A 24847-nucleotide genomic window follows, 5' to 3' on the forward strand; every position below is an offset into this window, starting at 1 on the left:
ACACCAATCCCAAAGAACATATGCACCCCAATGTTCATAGCAGCACAATTTACAATAGCCAAGAGTTGGAAGCAACCTAGGTGCCCGTCAGTAAATGAATGGATCAAAAAAAACTATGGTACATATACACAATGGAATTCTATGCAGCAGAAAGAAAGAAGGAGCTCCTACCTTTTGCAACAGCATGGATGGAACTGGAAAGCATTATGCTGAATGAAATAAGCCAGGTGTTGAAGGACAAATACCATATGATCTCACCTTTAACAGGAAGCTAAACGACAAAACAAACAAGCAAGCAAAATATAACCAAAGACACTGAAATAGAGAACAGGCTGACAGTGACCAGAGGGGAGAGGGGAAGGAATTTCAGGGGAAATAGGGGAGGGATTTAGAGGAACCTATATAAAGGATACATGGACAACAACTGAGAAGGGTGGAAATGGGAGGGAGGGGGGAGGATGGGGGGTGAGATGGGATGGGAGTAATAGACAGAAAACTGTACTTGAAAAATAATTAAATAAAAAAAATTGGAAAAAAAACATTTTTCTAATGAACCGTAATGTTGAGCATCTTTTTTATGTGCTTATTGGCCATCTGTATATATTCTTTGTGAAATATATATTCAGATCTTTTACTCCTTCTAAAATTGGTTTGTCTTTTCATTGTTATATTGTTAAAGCTTTTTATATATTGTGGGTACTAGAACCTTATTAGATATATGATTTGCAAATATTTTCTCCCTTTTGTGAGTTTTATTTTTTTGATAGTGTCCTTTGATACATAAGTGTTTTAGTTTTGATGAAGTCCATTGTCTATTTTTTCTTTTGTTATTTGTGTTTTTTTGGTGTCACACCTAAAAAAATTATTGCCAAACCCAAAGCCATGAAGGTATATTCCTATGTTTTATTCTAAGAGTTTTATAGTTTTAGTTCTTACACATAAGTCTTTGGTTTATTTTGAATAAAATTTTTTTTACATATATGGTGTGCTGCAAGGATATTTTACATGTGAATGTCCAGTTTTCATGACAATATTTGTTGAAGAGACTGTTCTTTCCCTATTGAGTGGCCTTGACACCCTTTTAAAAAATCAGTTGACCATATATGCATACTTTAATTTTAGGCTTTTATTTTCTATTTCATATATTTACATGTCTCACTTATGCAGTACCATGCTGTTGTGATTACTGTAACTTTGTAGTAAATTTTGAAATAGAAAATTGTGAGTCCTCCAACTTAGTTCTTATTTTTCAAGATTGTTTTGGATATTCAGGGCCCCTTACAATTTCATATAAATTTTAATATCTACTTTTCCATTTCTGCAAAAAAAAGCTACTGGATTTGGATAAGGATTGTACTGAATATAGTTTTATTTGGGAGCATTTTAGTCTTAACAATATTAAGTGTTGCAATCTATGAATGCAGGATGTCTTTCTATTTTTTAGGTCTTTTAAAATTTCTTTCTGTAATGTTTTATAAGGCCTTTATAAGTTTTGTTTTACTTTTAAAAATAATATTGTGATGTGCCTGGCACAAAAAAGCTACTTGGATTCAGTTAAGTGAGGCTTAATTTTAAGCTTTTTAAGTGAGGCAGCATGTACTAGTTATAGTTTAGGCCCACTACTTGATGAGACCTTTTTGATGACTCTTCTCAATGTATATGTATTACGACTTTTTTTGAATGTGGCTAGTGGGAATGGGAAGTATTCTCAGCCTTGTGTGGGCTTCATACATTTTCCAACATATTGCTTTCCAGTGGTTATTTTCCCAGAGTAGGGTAATTTCCTCTAACCTATGTGCAGATCTCTCTATTCAAGGACTGAATGATGAGACCACTCTGCACATCTCTGAATCACTTTCTCTGCACAGCATTTTTTTAAGTACCCTTCCCTGTTGATTCTAGCCTTATTAGTCTATCTGATAATCCATGTTTCATTAATTCAACTAGACCTCTGGGCTCTGTATGTGATCTCCTTTCAGCACTGTGGCCTCAAGACTCCAGGAACAATTTTAGGCTGACCTAATTTGCTGTCCTTCTTTTCAGGGATTATAGTCCTACACTGCTTATTGTTCAGTTTCTGAAAATCACAATTTCATATATTTTGTTTTTTTAGTTATTTAAGGATGAAGAGAAATCCAGTCCTTGTTACTCCACCATTGTCAGAAGTAGAAGTTGTCAATCACTGTATCAAGGAACAGTCAAGTTGAACTTTCACTGGTGTAAAATGAAAAGAACATGTTTTTTAAAAAATGTTTACATTTTATTTAATTTATTTTTAACATTTATTTATTTATTTATTTATTTATTTTACTTCTTTTTTTCCTTACTCCATGTCCCCCCATTCATAATACAGACCAGGCAAAGGGCCTGGGCCGAGGTGTGTATGGGGTGGGTTCACTCTGCCTTCTCTTTCTGTACAGGCCATGTGAGAACACAGCCTGGGGTAAGCACTGGGAGGACGAAAGGAGAACATCTTAATTCTTGTGTAGTATCTGGATAAGTTTAGGAAGCCTCTTTAATGAATTTATTTTAGAAGTTGAATTCATCTTTAGTGCTAGTTAGTTATTTAATAAAATTTTTATTGTGTCATTTTATAGTAAGTACTAGTTTAATGACACAGTAAATGTCTACAGTGTTAAAACAAACTTCAACCTTAAAACCATAGCATTCTAATGGAGTAGATGAAAGGTGTATGTGATAAATGGAATGTGAGATGTTGTCTTAAACTCTCTGTGCTTCACTTTATTCATCTCTAAAATGAAGAAAAGTATAGGTGTTTGATGTATGTAATATGACATATGTAATGTGTTTAGGACAGTGCCAGGCATGTACTAGGTACTATATGAGTGTGAACCATTATTATTATCTTAATCATAATCACTTTATTATTATATAGGGAAGCTTGGAGGGAATTATATCATGAAATTTAAAGCTATGAGAATATTTATCCAATTGTATATCAAATTATGCCTGGGTACTCATTTTGAATATCATTGGCACAAGGAGTTAAAGATGCAACCTAGAGTTAGGGCTAGTGAAAAAGAGCTCAACGGGAGTTTTGGTTCTGTGAAACTTATATGTTAACTAGCAAACATTTTCCTCTTAGATCTATAATGTCAGAACTAAAAGGAAAGTAAGCTGAAGTTTTTTATTAGGTTAGAAATAAAAAGATCTATACCATAGCCACTCAGATTTTAAATAGAAGCTCAAATTAATATTGTTAAATTCTAAGATTGGTAGTATAGATAAAATTTGGGCAAAACTATATGCTGGCATATATTGGTCTACACAGTAAAGGTATTCCTAGAAAGTTTAATATTCATTTTATTTGGTTAGTTAAAATGACTTCCCAGGTTAGTATGGAGGAATGCATTATTAAAAAACATGCTTTGAGGTGAAGAGCTCCTTAAGAATAGACATTACCTGGCATATTAGTAGGTGCTCAATATTTCCACCTAATTAATTTTGAAAGTTTTCTTACAGTGGAGTGACTTTGTGTGTGTAGACTGCTCTTGAAAAAATGCTATAACTTTCCAGAAGCGGATTTAGTATAAATATTAGCTACCCTTTACCAAATACTGGTCCTTGATGTTGAAAAAAAGTACTCCACTGAATTGATCATGGTCTTTAAAATAAAATTTGTTTGTTGAACAAACTTTTGAATTCTAATGGTGCAGAGCATTGAGGTTACTTTAGAAATGAGTGTTTTTATTTGTTATAAGAGGATTGGGTAATATTTGTTTTAGCATAACTGAATTGAAACTTGGCTGCATAACTGATTCTGAGGTCCTCTTTATTTGTTGTTTCATATATAACTGGAGTTATTAAAATTCTTGCTAAATTTTTAACTTGGTAAATTCTTGGGACAGGTTTGTTCTGAGAGATTTTTTTTGTGACTCAACAGTTAACAGTTCAAACAACTGTTTGCATAATGTTCTTTACACATTATTTTTTAGGAAGACTCTAGTGATGATATATTCAGGGAACAAACATCAGTGTCTCAAAATTAAAGGACTAATGTACTAACCAATATACTACTCTTCAATGTATAGTCAACTCGCATCATTTTGAAAATCACTGTATTATAAAAACATTGACGTACCTCAGTTTCTGGCTTAGGTTAAAGATAATCCCTAACCTGAGATAGTTCATACTCATATCTTCTACAGAAACTTGCCCCTTTTTTGGCAGCTTCATGGGCATTGGTGCCATGGCTATAGCTTTGTTGACGAGGGTTCCATTGACAGGGCCTTTGTAGAAGAAGAAAGAGAAGGTGACATCAAGGCTCTTGGAACTGCTGCTGCAAATCCTCCTTCCTATTGGGGTGAGAGTGAAATGAGGGTCAGGAGACAATTTATTTTGGGGATCCCCAGATAGAACTCAATGCATATTTTCTCCTTTTTAAAAGTCTTTTTATCGATTATGCTATTATAATTTTCCCATTTTTTCTCCTTTTTATCTCCCCTCTACCCTGCAAACCCCCACCGTCCAGCATTCCTCTCCCCTTAGTTCATGTCCATGAGTTGTACATAAAAGTTCTTGTCTTCTCTATTTTCTATACTATTCTTAACCTCCTTCTGTCTATATTATGCCTACCAATTATGCTTATTCCCTGTAACTTTCCCCACCCCCTTTTTTCCCCTCCATCTCCCCACTGATAATCCTCCTGTAATCTCCATTTCTCTGGTTCTGTTCCTGTTTTAATTGTTTGCTTGGTTTTTGTTTTTGTTTTTTAGATGCTGTTGTAGATAGTCATGAGTCTATTGTCATTTTACTTTTTTTAATCTTCTATTTCTTAGATAAGTCCCTTTACCATTTTGTGTAATAAGGGCTTGGTGATGAACTCCTTTAACTTGAACTTATCTGAGAAGCACTTTATTTGCCCTTCCATTCTTAATGACAACTTTGCTGAATAGAGTAATCTTAGATGTATGTCCTTGCCTTTCTTGACTTCAAATACTTCTTTCCAGCCCCTTCTCACCTGTAAGGTTTCCTTTGAAAAATTATCTGATAGTTTTATGGGAACTCTTTTGTAGGTAACTGTCTCCTTTGCTTTTGTAGCTTTTAAGATTCTCTCCTTATCTTTAATCTTGAGTAACTTAATTATGATGTGCCTTGGTGTATTCCTCCTGGGGTCCAATTTCTTTGGGAACTCTCTAGGCTTTCTGGACTTCCTGAAGTCTGTTTTCTTTGCCAGATTGGGGAAGTTTTCCTCCATTATTTGTTCAAAGAAGTCTTCAGTTTCCTGCTCTTTCTCTTCTCCTTCTGGCATTCCTATGTTTCAGATGTTGGAATGCTTAAAGTTTTCTTGGAGATTCCTAAGCCTTTCCTTATTGTTTTGAATTCTTCTTTCTTCATTTTGTTCTGGTTGGATGTTTATTTCTTCCTTTTGATCCAAATCCTTCATTTGAGTCCCAGTTTCCTTTCCTTCACTGTTGGCTCCTGTGTATTTTGCTTTATCTCTTTTTGTGTAGTTTTCATTTCTTTCTTCATTTTGCAACTGAGCTCAATCAATTCTGTGAGCATCCTCATTACCAGTGTTTTGAACTCTGCATCAGATAGATTATCTATCTCCTTGTCACTTAGTTGTTTTTCTGAAGTTTTGATCTGTTCTTTAATTTGGGCCGTGTTTCTTTGTCTCTGCACACCTGTCATGTTGTAAAAGGGCAGAGACTTAGGGCCTAGTGGGGGCCTAAGAGGGATGCACTGTGCAGCTGCACTGTGGTGCTGTCTGTGGGAGGAGGGGTCAGAGAGGGGACAATGCCACTTGCTGACTCTGCTCTAGCCCCACTTTCCAACAAATTCCCTGTGAGACTGGAAGTTTCTCCCACTTTTGCACCCCCCACAGTATTTTACAACTAGAGGTGTTTTGAGTCTTTAGTTTTCTGTCCGCCAGCCCCACCTCACCTGTGCTGGCGTGCCACCTTGCTGCTGGTCCTCTCTACCCAGGATGCCCATCTCCGCCCCTCTTACCAGTCTGGATGAATGTTTCTTTAACTCCTTGGTCGTCAGAGTTTAATGCAGTTTGATTTTATGGCATCTCTGGTTGTTTATAGTTTTTGAATTGGTTGTTGTCCTTCTTTTGGTTGTGTGAGGAAGTGAAACATTTCTACCTATGCCTCTGTCTTGGTTGAAACTTCTGTTCCCATCTGTTTTGAAACATTCTAACTTAGTCAGCACTATTATTATTTTGTATATACAGTAATTATTTCAATATTCCCACATGTTGATGGTCAGCTTCTTTATTTATCATTTTTTATCATCACCCAGGGGCATTTTTTTTCATCATTGGATTGAGGGTTCCATCCCCACTCCAGGCACACATGAGAGTCAATGCTTCTCTCTCACATCAATGTTTCTTTCTCTCTCCCTTCTCTCTCCCTTACTCTCTCTCTTCCTCAGAGGTTTTCTAGTTATGTCAGGGCAACATCTTTTATCAGCTTTTCTAGATCAGAGAATGAATAGCTCCTCAGTTTTAGGACATATGCCTTGTTCTGCTGAAGGGAAGAAAGCATATAATGAGGGAGTTAACAAGGGCTGATATTTTTTTACAACATTCTTTTAAAACTAAAAAACCTCTTTAAACACCAGGAACAGCTTAAATAGTTGACTTGGCCTGAGGGGCCTATGCGGACATTTCCCTGTGAGACATGTTTTATCCCTGTTTTACCCAGACAGTGAGCATGACTGGTGTCCCAGGCAGACATGTGCTGTCTCCAGGCCTCGTGGCCATTCTCCTATGGACTTTGGCCCAAGGGGTCTGGTAATACCCAGGGGAGGCTCAAACCGGAAGGTCAATGCATATTTTCTTGTGAAAATTAAACTATTACAATCCAGTGCTCAGTTATGCTATGAGTGGAATGGAATACAACTCTAACCACTATGAGAAAGTGCCTTCCAAATTCTAAGAACTTGTAGAACTAAACCCATTCGTGTGTTTTTGTTTCCTATGGGAAATATAGGACTGTCTACAATCTAAAAATTATAGAACTTCTTTATTTTAGAATTGGAAGAGACCTTGGTAGTCATCTATTTCAAATTCATTTTAGGATAAGGATACAAAATTTTGTATCCTTTAGATAAGGATACAAAATTCTGGAAGAAACTTAAGTCCAATTTGACTGGAAAAATATGATCCCATAGGATTGAGCCTTTAAAACATTTAAAAATCACTTTTATCTACAAGCTTATTTATTTCAGCTTCCAAGATTCTTGATTTAAACAATTTTCGTAGTTCCATAATGTACAAGCCTAAGAATTCATCATTTCAGAATATTCTAGGTTTCTTTGTATGAAGACTTTTCCATCACTAACCAATTTTTATTTAGTTATTTATTTATGTTTTTAATATGTTTTATTGATTATGCCATTACAGTTGTCCCATTTCCCCCCTTCCTTCCCCTCCACCCTGCACACCCACTCCCCCCATGCCCTCCCTTTAGTTCATGTCCATGTGTCACAAGTTCTTTAGATTCTATATTTCCCCTACTATTCTTGTCCTCTCCCTATCTATTTTCTACCTACCATCTATGCTACTTAGTCTCTGTACCTTCTCCCCACCCTTCTCCAACTTCCCTGTTGCTAACCCTCCATGTGATCTCCATTTCTGTGGTTCCACTCCCAATCTAGCTGTCCTCTTGGTTTGCTTTTGTTTTAGGTGTGGTTGTTAATAACTGTGAGTTTACTGTCCTTTCACTGTTCATATTTTTTATCTTCTTTTTCTTAGATAAGTCCCTTTAACATTTCATAGAATAAGGGCTTGGTGATGATGAACTCCTTGAACTTGACCTTATCTGAGAAGCACTTTATCTGTCCTTCCATTCTAAATGAAAGATTTGCTGGATAAAGCAATCTTGCATGTAGGTTCTTGCCTTTCATGACTTGGAATACTTCTTTCCAGCCCCTTCTTGCCTGTAAGGTCTCTTTTGAGAAATCAGCTGACAGTCTGATGGGAACTCCTTTGTAGGTGACTGTCCCCTTATCTCTTGCTGCTTGTAGGATTCTCTCCCTCATTTTAATCTTGGCTAATGTAATTATGATGTGCCTTGGTGTGTTCCTCCTTGGGTCCAACTTCTTTGGGACTCTCTGAGCTTCCTGGACTTCCTGGATGTCTATTTCCTTTTCCAGATTGGAGAAGTTCTCCTTTATTATTTGTTCAAGTAAGTTTTCCACTTGTCACTCTTCCTCTTCTCCTTCTGGTACCCCTATAATTCAGATGTTGGAATGTTTAAATGTGTCCTGGAGGTTCCTAAGCCTCTCTTCATTTTTTTGATTTCTTATTTCTTCATTGTTTTCTGTTTGGTTGTTTCTTTCTTCCTTCTGGTCTACTCCATTGATCTGAGTCCCAGTTTTCTTCCCATCACTATTGGTTCCCTGTGCATTTTGCTTCATTTAACTTAGTGAAGGCTTCATTTTTTCATCTAATTTGTGACTAAACCAACCAGTTCTGTGAGCATCCTGATCACCAGTGTTTTGAACTGTGCATCCGATAGGTTGGCTATCTCTTGGTTGCTTAGAAGTATTGGCTCTGGGGCTTTGAACTGTTCTCCTTCTTGAGCCATAATGTTTTAGTTTGTTTGCATTTGTTATGTATGAGGGGCGGAACCTTAGCTGTTCACCAGGGTGGTGTAACCCAGGTCGCTGGGTTGTGATGCTGTATGTGGGGGCAGGGTCAGAGAGGGGCAATGGGTTTTTTTAAATCTGCTCTATCTCAGATTTTGGTGTCCTCCGCTGCTTTCTACAAGCAAATTGGACCCTCTGATGCTAGTTCCCAGATGTGTGGGCTTGTGCACCTTCCAGATCTCTGTGGATCTCTCCAACGAACTCTTTGTGGGTCTTGGAGCCTCTCCCGGCACCTCGACCCTTGACAGTTTTTCCAGTTGGTGCTTTTAGGCTTTAATTCCCAGCGCTGGGGCCCTGGATTGTGGGGTCTATCTCACTGCTTGCTCCTTTGCCTGGTTTATCTGCGTGTGAATGTGTGACTGCTGTCAGCCAGCCATCTTGCGCCCTCACTGGGTCTGCCAGTTGCCACCCTGCACCTGGGATCTGCCAACCATGGCCTGTGCACCTGGGTTGGTCTGGCCACTTTTTCCTGCATGACCTCTCTCTGCCAGCTGCTGACTCTCCCTCTCTTACTGGTCTGGATGAATGGCTCGTTGTTGTCGGACTTTGGTACAGTTTAATTTTCTCTGTTTTGGTCGCATTCTGGTTTTTAAATACTTGTTGTTCATAAACTTGGTTGTGTGCAGAGGTACAGTGTTTCCACCTATGCCTCCATGTTGGCCGGAAGTCTCACTAACCAATTTTATATGCTATATAGATTGAAAGATGGTAAGACTTTATATATTTTATTGGTCGTATCTTCTTTGCTGTGTTGTTTTATCAATTGTGTTAATATAGAGTTGAAAATGTACTATGATAGACAAATAATTGCCTTAAATGGCTAGTTATTGCTCCTGATTTGATTTATTTTAAAATTTTTAATTATGTGTTTACCTGGACTTTATGTGCTTTTGATCTGTAGATTGGTTTATTATGTTAAGGTAGACAAAAGAAAAACATGTGCTCAACAAATGTAGTGTTATTGGTTTTAAAAAACTGATCATAATTCAAAATTATTTTTAAAACTTCATGTTTACTTTTGTTATTTTTTCTTGATAACTTGTAGGAATCATATGTTTATTTAAAAAATGACATTTGAACAGATTTGTTTTCACAAAATGATCTATTATTATTCCCCTTTTATATCTCTCTCTTGCTCAAACATGTACCCTAATAAGATAAAACAAAAAGTCAGAGATGTTAATGTAGTGAAGTAAAAAATTTCATGATTTCAATGAGGGTAAACTATCTTTAACATCTTTTTCACTTTAAACATATCATTCTGAGGATGAAACTAGCAACTGGTACTGGAAAAGAGTGACAGGGAGTCAGTAGGTGAGTTTTAAGCTTGATTTTCACTTTTGACTTCTTCAGACTTTAAATATCAGAATGACTTGTCAGATTTCATACTAGTGTTTGTTGGTCTTAGTCCTCTTCATTGAGCTTCCTATTAATCCTCCCTCTTACCTAATTTTAGGAATGTACAGTTTTTCGGCCATCTTGGTCACATAGCATCTTACCCAGTCTCGAAGATTAAATTATTTGTAAATTATGTAAATATTATAGGTATATTCATTAGTTTTAAATATTATTTTTCCATTGCAAGTTACTGACACTATATGCTTTTCATCTGTGTTTAACATTTTTATGATTTTTTGCTGAAAGAATATAATCAGTATGCTAAGTGTTATGTTTTAAACAGATAAAAATATATAATTTTATGTCTAAGTATTTTTGGATGTAGGCATCAATATTAAATGAAATTCTAATTCAGTGATTTCATTATCTTGAAAGTGTTTCTATCAGAAATTCATATTGTACTTGTATTATGCTGAATATGATGAAACATTCTCTTCTTTGTTTTGTCCTTATTGCAGCAACCACCAAAACATTCAAAGTTTAATTTAAACTGAACTATTTCTCCATAGAATAAACAGAATATCTCACCTGTGAAGGGTGATTACACTTTGTGAATTTGTTCTAAGACCATTGTAATTTATAACTCACAGCACTGTATGCCTGAAACTAAAAACATTGGTATATGATTTGTAAAAGAGAGGATATTTTTGAACCCTACCATTGTCTCATTGAGACCAGAAATTGATATTAAGACTTTGTTTTATTTGGACTTATACTTCAAAATATATTATATCTAATTCTGTTTTTATAAAGTCATTTCACTAAGTTATTCTGGAATATATGCTTTTATTCTAAATGACTTTGAATTATGATATAGTGGATATGTTCTAAGTAAGACTCAGTAACAGAGATTTGCTAAGGAGACTGTAAGAACCCACAGGTTTCTTTCATTATTAGGTGAACTAGATTACTACTAGATCTAATTGTACATTAGACACCTGGATTGAAATATTTTTTACAGAACCAAGTAAAGTTTTCTGATTTTTGGAGAATTGAATTTAGAGCCCATTGCAAATAAGATTGAGGTCATGGATTATGAGCCAGTTAGTAAGTTTTATTTTAGTTTTTGACCATATTTTGGATTAAAAGAACTAATTCAGAAGAATAGAGCAGTGTTAACAGAGGATTCCTTGGGAACTAGTTCACTTATCAATTGTATTTATTACTTTGAAGAGAAAGTATACAGGAAAATCTATTGTCTCTTTGGAATAAGAAGCCCATTCTAAGCCTTTTCAGGAGTAAAATGATAACCAAGAATGGATAATCTATAAAAAATATCAAAGATAGGTAAATAGGATGAAACTGTCAAAAAAACTCCACTTGCCCGAGGTGGAAATACATCCCATTTGTATTCTTGTTTAATACAAAGACAATAAAGCTTTATCTCTTACTTATTACTTAGAATAAGCAGAATTACTTTAAAGGTTTTTGTGTATATGTGCCAAAAAATAAGAGAAATGCTGGATATTATCAGTAAAAGTATTAGAATACAGCAGAATCTTGGCCTTAAGCAAAACATTATAGTAGTCAGACTAGAAATCCAGATTTAAAAATAAAATTACATTTCCACACCTGACTGGCATAGCTTAGGTGATTGGAGTGTTTTCCTGTAGCCAGAAGGTTGTGGGTTCTATTCCTGGTCAGGGCACATGCCTAGGCTGTGGGTTGGATCCCCAGTCCTGGTGTGGCATGTACAATCCTTGGTCCAGTTACGTGAGATCCCTGTCCGTGTGCATTTGGGAGGCAACCCATCTCTGCTTCTCTCTTGCATGATATTCCTCTCTCTCCCTTTCTCTTTCTCTCTCTCTAAAAAGCAGTGAAAAATATCATTGGGTGAGGATAAAAAAATTTTACATTTCCAGAAAGAAACTGAAACAGAAGAAATCCAGAAATTTATTAGGAAGTGTGAATTAATTCACCTCGATGTAAACTAAAAACATAACTTTTGATTTTGGAAAGATTAAGACTGAGAGTGGATTTGATTTATAAATACTCACGAAGACTATATACAGAGAGAAGATGGATTATTTACCATTATGGGCCTCTCTGCCTGAACCACAGCCCCTGCCCTGCAACCTTCAATTGTTTATGTAGAAGCTCTGAACCACAGTTTAGAGAATGGGTTTTGAATTGAAGATTTGGATTTATGTCCAGATTCCCAAACTAAACAGCTATATGACTTTAAACTTCCTCATTAAAAAAATTAGAATATCCCACAGGTTGAGATATATGAGGTCTCTCCAGAAAAAGGCCAGCCATTGTTAATATAATGAAAACAGTTTGTGCAACATCAATATAACCTGGCAGCCAAGGAAAGTGGACTGGATTGTGAATGCATGAACAATGACGACTTCACTGTACTCGTCAGTGGGGGTGGTAGCTGCCATTGAGTGAGCATGTGTGCTGTGTGGCTATTGCATTCAAAATGACTGAGTGAGTAGAACAATGAATCTGAATCAGATTTTGTGTTAAGCTTGAACATTCCTCCCTGGAAACAATTCGAATGATTCAGAGGGCTGCAGCTATGGGCAACTGGTGATTGGCAGCTTAATCATAACACATCCATTCATGCATCATGTCTCATGCACGGTTTTTGGTGAAACATCAAATCACCCAGGTGACTCAGCCCCCCTACAGCCCAGATTTGGGCCCTGAGACTTCTGGCTTTTCCCAAAACTGAAATCACCTTTCAAAGGGAAGAGATTTCAGACCTTTGATGTGATTCAGGAAAATATGATGGACAGCTGATGGAGATTGGGAGAACTGTGTGAATGAAGGTGCCTACTCTAAAGGGGACTGAGGTGTCATTGTCTTATGTACAATGTTTTTTTTTATCTTGTATTGTCTTCAATAAATGTTTCTATTTTTCATATTACATAGCTGGATATCTTCTGGACAGACCTGTATATGTTAAATTAGTTATGACATGAGTGGAAAAACTTGACACAAAGTACAACTGGATAAAAGCAGATTGAGTGAGATCATATGTTCATCTCAAATCCTTTCCAGACTCACGTTCTTTTCAGGAGGGTTCTCAACCTGAAGTCTGTAATGCTCACCTTTTAGCACTTGCTTCTTTTGACTCATCCCTTGCTTACCTAGCTGGGTTTTATCTTCAGATAGTTTTCTTAGATGCAAACTTCCCAATTATTGATATGTTTTTATATATACTTTTAGACTTTGTTGCTTTTATACTTGAAGGGTAACTTGGCTGAGTATACAATATTGGGATTCTTTGTGCATTCCTTTGCCACACTTTTAGGATTTTAGAAATTTCTCTGCTTTTTTTCCAGGCATTTAGTGTTGTTGAGGCAAAGGCTGAGGCTAGCCACAACCCCTTCCACTTCAAACTTTCTAGTTGATTTTTTTGTACAAAATTTTTTTTAAAGTACAAAGTTTATCAGGATGTATTTTGGCATTGATAGTTATATTTTACTTTTTCCTGGGGACATGAATTACTTTCGTCTACTATGCATAGGTAATTACTTTGGTGCAGGTTCATTTAAAAATTTTTTCTTCTTTAAAATCAGTAATTATAAATGTTGCATGTCCATTGTTTTCGTGATGATCAGTTTTATATCCAATACTTTGTGTTCATTTTACTCATTTCTTTTTCAATGATTTCCCTAATCTTCCCTCTATGCCCTAGTTTCAGGTGGTAAAACAATTTTTTTTACATCTAGTGAGAGTTTTATCTATGTAATGGCTTAATTTTCCTTCTTTCATTTCTTTCTTGAGGTCTGCCAGCTCACTTTTCAACTGCTATTGTCTTATCTCTTCTTTGGTTTCTTTATCTTTTCTTTGAGGTCTTTTTTTCCCCCCACAGAGATCATGTTATTGTTTGCTTTTTTTCTTGAGACTGAGGAGAAATATTGTCTTGAGCAAGGGAGCAAGTGAGGAAATCATTATTCTTTTAATGTGTGATCTTTGTCTTTAATATTTCATTTTTCCATTATATATATAATATGTAGACCCTGCCTAATTCCTTTTTACTGCTGTCTTCAGATGGGGGCATAGTTAGATTGGATATTTAATTGCTGAAAAACAGTATTAAGAGGGATAGTATACAGTGAATTGGAGGCAGTCTCAGCAGCTTTAAAATTGGCCTTTTTTGTTCTGAAAAGCAGCAGTTATTTATTTATTTACAATCGGCTTATATCTCTTAGTTTCTGCCCTTAGAAGTTTGGTGTGACTTACAATGAAGCACCTAAAATCAGGCTATCTGTGCAGTGATCTGGTCATCTCTACTTCCTTCCCTCACCTCAGGCAGCATTTTAGTAGATTAGATAATAGACAAGATGGTATATCTGCATGTTTCTTCCTTACTTAGCTCAACTTCACCTGCAATTTCTCAGTGTGGAACTGGGTCTTCACAGGGTATTCCCTGTTAGTTCTGCTGTCTCTCATGCACGTAAATCTTACCACTTTAATCAGAGGATCATTTGATATTCTTTTAGACCTTGGTACTTATTTTTAGAGAAATTTATTCTTGCTTGAGGCCTGACGAGATAGGTGTCATTTTATAGTTATTTTCCTTTATTCTGGTTTAGATTTCAGTATAGTTAGCATGTATTCTTCATTTTGTGGTTTGAGCTTATAGGTATGGATTTCATTGCTTCATTAAGGATTTACCACCTCCCACCCCCATTTTGGGGGGTTCTTTTTTGATTTTCAAGGGAGAAGAATTTAGAAAAAATTGCTTTTACTCCTTCATCTTTGACCAGAATTCTAAATTGTCTTTTAAAAAGTATTTATGTGTTTTACTCTTTTAAGACAATTAAACGTTTCCTAACACGTATTGAGTGTCTGCCATGTACTAAGTCTTGTTCAGTGAGGTTTATGTAACTATTATCTCTCCCTCTCTTTTTTAAAAAATGAGTTTGACACCCTTGTTTTTTTAAAGATTTTATTTATTTATTTTTAGAGAGAGAGGGAAGGGAAAGAGAAAGAGAGGGAGAGAAACATCAATGTGTGGTTGCCTTTCACATGCCCTGCACTGGAGACCTGGCCCCAACCCAGGCATGTGTCCTAGACTGGGAATTGAACCAGCAACCCTTTGGTTCACAGGCCCGTGCTCAATCCACTGAGCAATGCCAGCCAGGGCTAACTATTATCTCTCTTAATCTCAGAAATATCCTGTATGTTTTTGGTATTACCTCATTTAAAAATAATAAAAAAAAACATGGTTCAGAGAAATAAATTGTCCAAGGTCACACAGGAGATCTAGAATTAAAACTCAGGTATTGGACTCCAAAGCTTTGTTTTTTTGCTGTACCCCATCTAGTCACTCGGTATAATTGCAAATTTTGAATGAGATTTTATGCATATTTCATAGTTATATTTCTTACTGCCACCTTTTGGCTAATTTGAATTTGATAAGGGTATTCATATATATGACAAACCCACAAATATAGTTTTTCTCCCCTTTGTGTTATCTATAAATGGGACCAGTAAAACTTTAGGATAATTATTTATTAGAGTAGTCCACTGGTGCCTGAGCATGAAGAAAATAATATTTTTGAGAATGATTACTTTTATACCAGGTGATCCTTGTTCATCTTTCATGTGATTTATTTGACATTTTGAACTGCAGAAAAATATCCAAAGCCATGTGAGTTAAATATAGCTTAGTCATTGTTATGGAAGATTATGAGTAGTTAGCTATATAGAAACATTTAAGGATAAAGTAGGTGGGATCAAAGAGGAGAACAATCAGGCCCAGGTTGTATGGTCAACTAACTGGCTGCTCCAGTTTTCTTATATCTGGTAAATATTTGCTTGTCTTTCTTTAAAAAAAATTCCGCATTGTGTTCTAGAGTAACAAGATCTTGAAATGCAAACACACACAAAAAATAGCATGGCACATTTGCACATGGCTTAATTACTAGTGATGGACTGTACTACTTAGAGATGGCTTGCTATTTCTCTAGTAATAGTCTAGCTATCTGGCATGGAAACCTGCTATAAGGTTTTTGACTTTCTTTGCGGCCCCACTTTTTTATTGTTATTCAACTATAGTTGTCCCAATTTACTTCCACTACTCTCCCCCACCCCACCCACCCCACCTTGCAAACTCAGTCCTACCCTCTCCTCTGATTGGCTTTGTCCATGGGTCCTTCATTCATGTTCACTGATGACCCTTTCCCTTCTTTCCCCCATTATTCCCCTGCCCCCACCCCTCTGGTTACTGTCAGTTTGTTCTTTATTTCAATGTCTCTGGTTATATTTTGCTTGCTTATTTGTTTTGTTGATTAGATTCCAATTATAGGTGAGATCATATGGTATTTGTCTTTCACCTCCTGGCTTATTTCACTTAGCGTAATGCTCTCCAGTTCCATTCATGCTGTTGCTAAGGGTAGGAGTTCCTTCTTGCTCTCTGCTGTGTAGTAATCCATCGTGTAAATGTACCACAGTTTTTTGATCCACTCATTTACTGATGGGCACGTAGGCTGTTTCCAGCACTTGGCTATTATAAATTGTGCTGCTATGAACAATGGGTTGCATAGGTTCTTTTGAATTGGTGTTTCAGGATTCTTAAGGTATAATTCCAGCAGTGGAATTGCTGGGTCAAAAGGCAGTTACAATTTTAGTTTTTCTGAGGAAATTCCATACTGTTTTCCACAGTGGCTGCACCAGTCTGCATTTCTACCAACAGTGTACTAGGGTTTCCTTTTCTCCACAGCCTTGCCAGCATTTGTTGTCTGTTGATTTGTTAATGATGGCCATTCTGACCAATGTGAAGTTGTATCTCATGACTCTTGACTTTCTGTTGCAAGTACTAATGTCCTATGGTGTGCTTCTACAATTCTAAATGCTACTTAGCTGGTGGCTAGAAAGTTTTCTGCTGGCTAAATTATGTATCTAAACAGTTTAAATTATTGAATAAAAAACCAATAACAACTGGAAGTTACATTGCTACAATACTATGTTAATATTTCAAATACGATTACAACTGTGATAGAAATTGTGAGGCAGAGCAGATCATAGTCTGAAGCTTCAAAGGTCTGACCAGATGGAAAATGACTCCTTAAATATATTGAGAGCATTCAGGTGCATTAGGGACTACATGTTTTTTTGGATTTAAAAAAGCACTGATGCCCATAAGCTGGTNCAACTGGAAGTTACATTGCTACAATACTATGTTAATATTTCAAATACGATTACAACTGTGATAGAAATTGTGAGGCAGAGCAGATCATAGTCTGAAGCTTCAAAGGTCTGAGCAGATGGAAAATGACTCCTTAAATATATTGAGAGCATTCAGGTGCATTAGGGACTACATGTTTTTTTGGATTTAAAAAAGCACTGATGCCCATAAGCTGGTGACCACTAGTGACTCAAAACAGGCACTATAGTGAGTACACTGTAGTATGTAGGCGGCTACAAAAAACTGGGTGTGCACTGTTTAAAGAAAAGAGAACCACCCTAGTGCTTTACTTATGGCCTGTGAAATCAGAGGCTAAAAGTTTTCCCCTGAGGCAAGCTATTTTTGTAAGTGCTCTTGCCCAGAGAAGTACTATCAATTTCTCTTCTTATTTTCTAGTTCCTTGGGTTCTTATTCACATACCTCCTCATTGTTGTGCCTCCTCATTAATACCTCCTCATTTCTGTCTTTCTATATGTCTATTTTTATAGATGTTTCCCTCTTTTTTACTGTACTTACATTGCCCTGTTTCACTTAGAAAAGTTAGTTATTCAAGTCTTTTATAGCCAATGCAGGTTTCACACAAACACAGATCCCACCTGTTAATGCTTAAAACTTGACAGAAAAACAGCATGTGAGTGTGGGATGAGCATAAGAGCAAGGGCTTTAGAGTTACCTATTCCTGGACTTGGACCCCAGCCTTTATTTATGCATCTTCAGAATACCTTTGCACAAGTTATGTTGTGCAAGTTTTCTGAGCCACAATTTTCTAAAAGATGGAGATAGTGCCTTTCTTACTGAATTGGTGTAAGGTGTAAGTTATATAAAGAGTGGCTAGTAAAAGATAAAAACATATTTAATCTGGCATATTGTACCATTGATCACAATTATTTATTCCCCCATAATTCATCTCATAATGAATTATATTTCCTCCTCCCTATTAACTTCGGGTCTTGGCAATGCCCTTTCTCTGCTGTCTTTAGAAGCCTTGCAAGTTTCCATCAGATCCCTTATCCCCTGTGTCCTCTCTTATAAGAAGAGCATGTTTCAGACATAAATGTATCTTCAGCCTGATGTCTAGAATAAGAAGACAATAGAGCAGACTTGAATCTGACTTACACCCTAGAGCTGACTCATAATCGGACTAGCTTTCACCAACCTGGAGTATTAGCAGAGAAATCAGTATTTGTTGTTGTAAGTCACTGAGTTTTGAGGTTGTTATACAGTACTGTACCATTTCTTTTAGCATTTTTTGTATTTGTCAGCTTTGCTGTAGTTACAAAGAATCCCTGAGTCACAGTGGCTTTAAACAACAAACATTTATTTCTCACTTATGAGTCTTCAGGTTGGTTGTAGCTGTGCTTGGCTCTCTGGCATATGCCATTTCAATCTGTGATCCAGGTTAGGGGAGCAGCCTCTGTCTGGGACATGCTGTTCTCATAGCAGAGGCCAGAAGTACAAAAGGTTGATCCAAACTATGTAAGTGCATTTAAAGCTTCCATAAGGATGTGGCGTATGTCATATCTTCTCATATTCCATTGGCAAAATCACCTTTCCAAGCTTGGCAGTGGGGCAGGGAAATATATTTCATTTACTGAGAGGCATGGAAGTCACATGTCAGAGAATGAGAACATATATTTGGGAACATAATACAATTGAGCACAGTAGGCTTTCCACACATGTTAGATTTCTTCTGTCTTCTGTACTTCTCATTCCATTCTAGGTAAAACACAAATACATCTGGGAGAGGTAATAGATTAATTTAATTTCATGTAGGGTAGAAGTATTAGATACTGCAGAGCAGATTCCTGTTGAGGGTACAATGGCAGCAAAAAAGAATGAAATAGTTATTACAAGTTGGTTTGGCCCACGCAGATTGATTATGACTTCCAGAAAGCATCAGGGAACTTTTCATCTTGGAAATGTAATTTTATAACATCAGGTTTTCAGGATCCTAAAGTGAAATGGCTATGGCAGTAGTTATTTCTGTTTGACTAATTGCCCTAGGTTGACTTTTTCCCTCTCCTCAGTGCTGTAGGAATTTTTATGAGCCTTTTTAAAGTAACTGAGATGCCAGTCAGGATGCTGGCAATGAACAGGTGATATCTCTAGTCTGGTTGTTGCCCCTGAGTGAAAAGTCTCTTTGGCCACAGGAGCTTTTTTGAATTGGCATTCACTGTACTAGGGCATGAAAGCTCATTAAAAAAAACATTTTTTATCTATTATATAACCTGCCAAAGTTTCCCTTCCCTACATTTATGCATGTCTATGGAGGTCAGAGTATCTTAGAAGGGTTCTGGGGAAACTTGAACTTAATGCCACATTTAAATTCATTTTGTGATCTTAATTTTTCTTCTCTGTTCTATGTCTTGATTTTCTTGCCACTTTTTAAATATGAGTCTTATTTTAAGGAAACCTGATAGAGAAGATATATTAACATTCAATAAATCAGTACCTTTTAAACTTAGTATTGCATCATGAAATTTGAAAGGTTTCCTTTAAGAAGTTTAGCTTATTGGCTATAAATTGGAAGACACAGTTAATATTACATTGCATTTTTATCCTAGCCACTGAAAATGAGAGCTCATTTACGTTTTTGTTCTTCTTTGATGCTGATTGTCTTAAAATCTGGCAAGTGGGCAGATCAATAGCCTTTCTCTCTCTTTCTTACTGGGATATGTTCTTTGCCTTCAGTAGAAAGGTGCAATAAAACTTCCATTATTGATATAGGTACAAAGTGGAGGCCTGCTCAGATATGAATAAATTATATGGATAATTTGTTGGGTATTGAATTTTCTTTTCTTACCAGCTTTTGAAGGGCTTATGTTCATGAACTGAGTTCAAGAAATGGAGAGAGGGTTTTGGAAAGACAGATACACTTATTTTGCCATGAAACATTATTATTGAAAAAGTTACTGTTGCATTTTTGAAAATAAAACACATAATTAGAGCTTTTTAACTTTTTATTTGTTTTTAACACGGTTCCTAATGATTGAGGAAGAGATAAATGATATGATGTGGCTCATGGCATAGCAAGTATTTCCTACCATCCTTCTTGGGAATGTGTTCCAATTCATTTCTTAGCTATGATTTTTCTGGGTGAAGTTGGTTTGCACAAGGGGTTTCCATATTTAAATTCAAAAGTCATAGAGAACAGTTTTTCTAGGCTTTGTAGGTGAAGTTAAAATGAACAAGACATGTCTTATCCCCTCAATGAACTTATAGTCTAGTGAAAGAGACAAGAGTTATTACATAAATTATTCTTACAAAGCAAAACTTCTGCGTCCAAATAAAATATACAGCCCATGCTATCAGCAAGCTAAGAAAATGAGAGACTAACTCCTGCTAGAAAACTTAAGTCTCAGGAGGACTTTACTGAAGTAGCGTTTCTATTCAACAGGTGAGGGGAGTGGCATTCCACTTTTTCTAAGGAAAGAACATGAATGAAGCTGGCAGTAGGAAAATGGAACTTTGGGGAAGTAGGAAACAGTTCTATTTAGCTAAAGTTCTGCCTGTGGTCAAGAGCATGAGGCTGTGAAGGATATTGTGACTAGGTTAATGGAGCCTTGAATGGGATAGTAAAGATTCTGGTCTTTATGCTATGGGGTGAAATAGACCGAAATAGATTTTGAGCATACAAGTGACATGGTCATATCTACCACATTTTTAGGGCTATAAGATGCACCTAGGTTTTAAAGGAGGAAAATAGGAAAAAATTTTGAAGCAAAAAATGTGGTAAAATATTTAACGACGTAAATAACACATCTCACCAATGTAAATGTAAACTACATTTACTAGCCAGGTAAGCTACATTTGGACTATAAGATGCACCCCCATTTTCCTCCCAAATTTGGGGGAGGGGGAAAAAGAGGAAGTGGGTCTGATAGTCTGGAAAATTTGGTATATTTAAGGAAGATAACTAGAAAGATTATGGAAAGAATGAGCAATGAATTAACAGGAGAAGAAATCGAAATTAGAGATCTCAGGCTGTTTTGAGGGTCAGGTGAGAGACAAGGGGTTAGTCTAAGGCAGTGAGAGAGAAGAGGATGGAGTTAAATTTGGGAATCATTTTGGAAATGACATAATATAAAATATTTCATTTGGAAATGAAATAATTTAATGACAGATTAGTTTCCAGACTCAGACTCAAGCTATATTTTGTAGATAGAATTCAGATGATCTGGCAACCGCTTGGAATAATTTTAAAATGCTACTTTAAATCAATCTAGTTATAGTAGCAATCAATTTCTCCAGTCTTCTTTGATGCCTGGATATCTCATGTAGCCATGAGTTTAGGTTCTAGGATGGCAGGTGTTATCTAGTTGAATGTAAAAACCTATAGGTTATCTATAAGGAGTAATTAAACCTCTTTGCTAGTAGGCCTGGCTCTTCCTGAAGCTCATGGGGGAAAGCAAAAGTACTATTCTGAGTGATTAGAACAATATCTTGACTATAGAATTTTGTATTTTTGAAGAATTTTTATTCTTATCATATACCATTCTTTCAATAACTTTGAAACAAAAAAAATCATACATTTTAGAAGTTTGGGAAAACTGAGAATCATTAAGATTAAGTGGCATTCCTGGGGTTACACAGTCAGCTGGTAGCAGAGAAAAGAAGAGCACACAACTTTGGATTAGCCACTCTTATATACCAGTATTACTCTGCTTTTGCTAGTTTGCCACTTGACCCAGTTTTAGTAAAATCACCATGTGTAGATATCCCAGATAAATTCCCCATTGCGTCTAATTCATTTAAATAACACAAGAGTGTATCAATAATGTACTTTGTGGCATCAAAAACATTAATTTTCTTTTTTTATTATTTTTTCTTTTTTAATTTTTATGTTTATTTAATTCTTGTTCAAGTACAATTTTCTGTCTGATATTCCCAGCCCTGCCCCCACCAGTGCTCCCCACCTCCCTCCCATTTCCACCCCCCACCTTAGTTATTGTCCATGTGTCCTTTATACTTATTCATGTGAGTCCATCCCCCTTTTCCCCTATGATTCTCTCCCCTCTCTCCTCTGGGCCCTTTGCAACATCATGGATGGAACTGGAAAGCATTATGCTGAGCAAAATAAGCCAGGCGGTAAAAGACAAATACCATATGATATCACCATTAACAGGAATCTAAACAACAAAACAAACAAGCAAGCAAAATATGACCAATGACACTCAAATACGGAACAAGCTGACAGGGTCCAAAAACATTAATTTGAAAAATTTTTATAAATTAACGTATTCTTGTTCAATTACAGCTGTCTGCTTTTTTTTCCCCCACCACTCGCCTCCACCCTAGCCAAACCCACCTCCCTTCCTTGCTTCCACCCTCCTCCTCGGTTTTGTCTATGTGTCCTTTATAGTAATTCCTGAAAACCCTTCTCCTCACTGTCCCCTATGGCTGTTGTTAGATTATTCTTTTTATTTTTTTATTTCTTTATTATTATTTTTAAAGATCTTATTTATTTATCTTTAGAGGGGAAGGGAAGGAGAGAAGGAGAGAAATATCAATGTATGGTTGCCTCTTGTGTGTCCCCTGCTGGGACCTGGCCTGCAACCCAGGCATGTGCCCTGACTGGGAATCGAACTGCAATGCTCTGGTTTGCAGGCCCGTGATCAATCCACTGAGCTACACCAGCCAGGGCTTAGATTATTCTAAATTTCAATGTCTGTGATTATAGTTTGTTTGCTTTTTTTCTTTTATTAATCATGTTCCAGTTAAAGGTGAGATCATATGGTATATTTGTCCCTCACTGCCTGGCTTATTTCACTTAGCATAATGCTGTCCAGTTCCATCCATGCTGTTGCAAAGGGTAGGAGCGCCTTCTTTTCCTCTGCTGTGTAGAATTCCATTGTGTAAATGTACCATAGTTGTTTGATCCACTCATTTACTGATTGGCACTTAGGTTGCTTCCAACACTTGGCTATTGTAAATTGCGCTGCTATGAATATTGGGCGCATAGGTTCTTTTGGATTGGTGTTTCAGGGCTCTTAGGGTATAATCCCAGCAGTGGAATTGCTGGGTTAAAAGGCAGTTCAATTTTTAGTTTCCTGAGGAAATTCCATACTGTTTCCCACAGTGGCTGCACCAGTCTGCATTCCCACCAACAGTGCACTAGGATTCCCTTTTCTCTGCATCCTCTTCAACACTTTTTTGCCGATTTGTTTATGATGGCCACTCTGACAGATGTTAGGTGGTATCTCATCATGGTTTTAATTTGCATCTTCCTGATGGTTAGTGATTAAAGACTTAAATATAAGTTGTGACACCATAAAAGTCCTAGAGGAAAACACCAGCAAGAAAATCTCAGACATTCCACACAGCAACATCTTCACTGATATGTCACCTAAAGCAAGGGACATAAAGGAAAGAATAAACAAATGGGATCTCATCAAATTAAAAAGCTTCTGCATGGCTAAAGAAAACAGCATTAAAATGAAAAGAGAACCAACCAAATGGGAAAAACATATTTGCCAATGATACCTCAGACAAAGGTTCGATCTCCAAAATATATAAAGACCTCACACAGCTCCACTCCAGGAAGACAAACAACCCAATGAAAAAATGGGCAAAAGAACAGACACTTCTCCAAGGAGGACACATAGAGGGCCCAGAGACACATGAAAAGATATTCAGCATCACTAGCCATCAGAGAGATGTATTTTATTTATGTATTTAAAAATTTATTTTAAATTTTTAGAGAGGAAGAGAGAGAGAAGGAGAGGGAGAGAAACATCAGTGTGAGAGAGAAACATCAATTGGTTGTCCCTTGGACGCACTCTGACTAGGGACTATACCAGCAGCCCAGGCATGTGCCCTGACCAGGAATTGAACCAGTGACCTATTGCTCTGTAGGATGATGCCCAACCAACTGAGCTACACCAGCCAGGGCCACATTTTTTCTTCTCAGATTGCATTTGCATTTCAGGGCATTGACCTATTTGGTAATGACATTGAAACTACTGATTTTGCTTGCAATAACACCAGAGTCATCCCCTTCCTGTGGACTAAGTTTACTCAGGCACTGGTTAGAAAAGTATACTTTTGAGAACTTTAAAATTTTTCTTTATCACCAGTGATTTGCTTTTATTTACTAGAGTCTTGCGTATTCATGAGAAAATAGGCTCTGAGACTTCAAGTCAGAAGTCTTCAAATTTTCTTGATTCATGATGTCTTTAGTGTGTTGGTAATTCTTTCACAGTGACTCTGGTCCAAAAGAAATAACAGTTCACTTTAGTGCATAGCTGGAATCAAACAACTTAAGTACAATTCATGTACTAAAATCTTAGTAGTTGGTTGAAAAAACAATGCAGGTAAATTGGAAGTAAAAAAACTACTTTAATTTCATTCTTAAATAATCACAACTTCCAATGAGATGTGTTTGTCTTTTTGGACACTGCACAACTCTTCAAACACTGAAAACAGGTTGCCATACTGATTTCCAGTCCCACATTGATTTTAGCATAGTTGCTTTTTATCAGTGCAAAGACCGAAAACCAGCTTTGCAAAGATACAATGTCATAGGAATGAGTGTAGTGTGATTTAAAGTGAAAGCTAATTTGTCTTTGTAGTTTTCATAGTGATCCAAGATGTCCTGTATGCTGTGTTTTTCTTGAAGTGTTAAAATACCTTGCAGTGTTTCTGTGAGTTCTCTATGGTGTGTCAGGATGACTTGATACA

The 24847-nt window shown here is 36.6% G+C and overlaps 1 protein-coding gene and 1 non-coding gene across 2 annotated transcripts in view; one reads left to right on the top strand and one right to left on the bottom strand.

The window, feature by feature from the left end:
- The window catches only part of SOX6 (SRY-box transcription factor 6), a 600742-nt gene that overhangs the window by 58742 nt on the left and 517153 nt on the right, over positions 1-24847 (top strand). The gene's annotated exons all lie outside the window — the stretch shown is intronic.
- On the bottom strand, positions 2329-2460 carry LOC118989837 (small nucleolar RNA SNORA51). The gene has a single exon (XR_005067106.1). It is a non-coding gene; the product is annotated as a small nucleolar RNA SNORA51 (small nucleolar RNA).

The sequence above is a fragment of the Sturnira hondurensis genome, unplaced genomic scaffold, assembly GCF_014824575.4.
Source record: "Sturnira hondurensis isolate 20B ecotype Veracruz unplaced genomic scaffold, ASM1482457v3 Scaffold0006505, whole genome shotgun sequence".
Lineage (NCBI taxonomy): Eukaryota > Metazoa > Chordata > Mammalia > Chiroptera > Phyllostomidae > Sturnira > Sturnira hondurensis.